This window comes from Larimichthys crocea, chromosome XI, assembly GCF_000972845.2.
Source record: "Larimichthys crocea isolate SSNF chromosome XI, L_crocea_2.0, whole genome shotgun sequence".
In the NCBI taxonomy this organism is placed as follows: Eukaryota; Metazoa; Chordata; class Actinopteri; family Sciaenidae; genus Larimichthys; species Larimichthys crocea.
The window spans coordinates 13,999,587-14,003,097 of record NC_040021.1 but is presented as its reverse complement, the minus strand read 5'-3'; the positions used below and the strand labels follow the sequence as shown (position 1 = coordinate 14,003,097).

The following is a 3,511-nucleotide window of genomic DNA, read 5'->3' as shown; positions in this document are numbered from 1 at the left end:
GCGGAAGAGTTGTGCTCTGGTTTCTCACCTAATGCAGTCTTGTTATGTGATGTACTTTCTTAGGTGTTGATTAGCTGTGTTCTGTGGTCATTTTGTGTTTAATGTCTCTCAATCTTGAACGAATTGTCTTGCAAAGTGGTTTAGTTTACCACAGGCTCTGCATTGTTACTTTAGCAGGGCATTCTCCATCATGAGGATATTTACCTCCACAGTTCCGCAGCGGTTGCGGAATCGTTTTTTCTGACCATCTCTGTTGTTTGGATGCTTCTCTTTAGTTTTTTGATCCAACATGTTGACTGTAGCTGTTGCGCCGCTTTCTATGCCAGTCGCTTGTATTTCAGACAGTTCAAGTGTCCTTCCATGGTCAAGAAGCTCTTCTAGACTTAGTTCAGGCTCCCTCAGTGCTTTCCTGCGCAGCCTGGATGATAGAATAGATCTTTATTGTCATTGTCACAGGTACAACGAGATTGAAAGTGCTTCTAGTCAGTGCAATAAAATCCTAGCATTAAAGTGACTAGTGAGTGTTAAAAATAACTGAATAAATAGAATAAAATACCTGAGACATTAAAATGTACAAAATAAATAATATTAAACATATGCTAAAATCAAAATAAATACTAAATATGCTAAAGGGAGCATACACCCATAACGTAAAATCATTAAAGCATTGTGCACATCATTTTTTAGCAGCATTCACAGTGGCTATTGCAGTTGGATAAAAACTGTGTTTGAGTCATTTGTTCTAGCACCAATGGCTCTGTATCGTCTGCCTGAAGGCAGCATTTTAAACAAGGGTGGACCAGGGTGTGAAGTGTCCCTTATGAGTTGTGGGCTTTCTTGAGACAATGGGATCTGTGTAGGTCTTCCCAGTGCTGGGAGAGGGCAGCCGACAGTCCTTTGGGCGTTGTTGATGACCCTCTGGTCTGAGCCACTGTACTGCTGGTGTACCAAATGCATACGCAGTAGGTGAGTATGCTTTCAATGGAGGCACGGTAGAAGGACACCAGCAGTCTTTGTGTGATGTTATTCCTCCTGAGTATTCTCAGGAAGTACAGTCTCTGCTGGGCCTTCTTTAGTAGCTCCAAGGTGTTCACGCTCCAGGAAAGACTGTCCTGTATGTGGACTCCCAGGTAGCAGAAGTCTGCCACCCTCTCCACACTGTCCCTGTTGATGAGCAGCGGTGGGACAACACTCTTCTTCCTCCTGTAGTCTATTATGAGTTCTTTTGTTTTTGCAGTATTGAGAAGAAGGTTGTTGGCTGTGCACCAAGCCAACAGCCGTTCCACCTCTTCTCTATAGGCGGACTCATCTCCCCCGGTGATGAGCCCCACCACTGTGGTGTCGTCTGCAAACTTCACAATGGTGTTGCTGTGATGGACAGGGGTGCAGTCATGTGTGTAGAGGGAGTAAAGCAGGGGACTCAACACACAGCCCTGGGGGGAGCCAGTGCTGAGGCTAAGGGCCGTGGATGTATGATGACCCACTCTGACTCTCTGTCTGCGTCCAGAGAGAAAGCTGCTGATCCACCTGCATGTGGCCTCAGGGAGCCCGAGGTCCCTCAGCTTGACCGCCAGCTTGTGTGGCAGGATGGTGTTGAATGCCGAGCTGTAGTCCACGAAGAGCATCCGCACATAGCTCCCCTGCTGCTCCAGGTGTGAAAGTGCAGCATGGAGTGCTGTTACCACTGTGTCTCCCGTGGATCTGTTCGCTCTGTAGGCAAACTGGTTGGAGTCATGGCTGGGGGGCAGGGCTGCTGTGATGTGACTGCGAACCAGTTTCTCGAAGCACTTCATGACCACTGGAGTGAGTGCCACTGGTCTGTAGTCGTTGAGGCTTTTTGGGCAGGGGTACTATGGTGGAGGACTTCAGGCAGGGTGGAACAGAGGACTAGGCCAGGGATTGGTTGAAGATCCTTGTGAAGACTCCAGCCAGCTGGTCTGCACACTCCCTCAGCACCCGTCCTGGGACGCCATCCGGACCAGCCGCCTTCCTTGGATTCACCGCCCGCAGGGTGCTTCTCACTTCTTATTCCTCAAGAGTGAGGGTTGTGCTGCTGTGAGCTGTGTGGTGTAGCTGTGCTACATCTGGTGCTGTGACCTCGAACCGAGCATGAATCTCCCATCACAAACATTACATACTAAGCAGGTTACTGTGGCAACGGGCCCCGGTTTGTTTACATTTGCACGTTCTGTGTCAAGAACGTTCAATGGTCTCCATGGTGCACCGAATAATAAATATATTTTTTAGCTTATTCGAAAAATATAATTTTTTCATAAATTTTGGTCGATAAACTTGTAAAAAATGAACGCCTTAAACTAAAATTTAAGATTCTTTGAGTACTCAACAATATTTAAAACATTCAGCCCATATTTACCATTAGAAATCATTTTACACCGAAAAAACTCGAGGGTCGCCAAAAAACTAAATATCTATTTACAGAAATCATTTTTTATTACTACACAACTATCAACACATTTCACGGCTATCTGAAACTTTCAGTCCAATTTCTTATCATCTAATGAAGTTTGTGTTTTCCTATTACATTGGCGACGAGGAGTAAACGGAAATGTGCATGAAGAGTTAACTCGGACACCGCTGTTTTCCCAGGAGAAAAGACGAACAAGTGAACGAGTAAGGCTAGGCTAAGCTGCTAAGCAACAAAACAATACGTAAATAGCAGTCGGCGCACCACAGCAAGCATGGGGGGAACACCGTGCTCTCCCACCTTTCGACACAGAAACAACCCAAGCTCTGTTGGACCTCGCTGGAATAAATGGGTGCAAAGGTTTGAAAATTACACCACTGCAATGAACATTACCGGAGTGCTAGGCTCAAAAGCTCAAGCACTATGTTTGCACATAGCAGGAGAACGAGTGTATGATATCTAAGACACGCTAGCAGCAGAAGATGACAATTATGCAGAACGAAGCAGAAGTTATCTGGATACTTCTCTCCCAAGAAAAACATCCAGTATCGCAGTGTACATCTCAGAAAAGCCACTCAAGACCAGGAGAAAACGTGGACGGTAAACACTAGACTAAGGATGTTAGCAAAGAACTGTGAGTTTGCAAATGTCGACGCAGAGATTAAAACGCAAATCATACAAAGCTGTGCAACCAACTGGGAGGTTTTTGAACATCAGGACCTGGAATTGTTCACGGACAGTGTACTGTGCTATATCAAGAACTGCATAGACACTGTCACAGTGGTAAAACACAGCCGGGTCTACCCCAACCAGAAGCCCTGATGACCCGGGAGGTCAAGAAGCTACTGAGGGAGAGAACACGCCTTCAGGTCCGGCAACCGGGACCTCTACAGCACAGCCCGAGCCAACCTGAAAGGAGGCATCAAAGAGGCCAAAGCAGACTACAGGAGGAGGATCGAGACCACCCGGACAGCAACAACAGCCGGCAGTGTGGCGGGGCGTCCAGCAGCTCACCAACTACAAGACCAACCGTGGAGCTGCTGAAGGTGACCTTGCGTTGGCAGAGGAGCTGAACGTCTTCTTTGC

The 3,511-nt window shown here is 46.9% G+C and overlaps 1 protein-coding gene across 1 annotated transcript in view; it reads right to left on the bottom strand.

Annotated features, from left to right (window-relative positions):
• LOC113746826 (uncharacterized protein K02A2.6-like) overlaps window positions 1-3,511 on the bottom strand; it is a 9,149-nt gene that overhangs the window by 4,505 nt on the left and 1,133 nt on the right. The window lies entirely within an intron of this gene.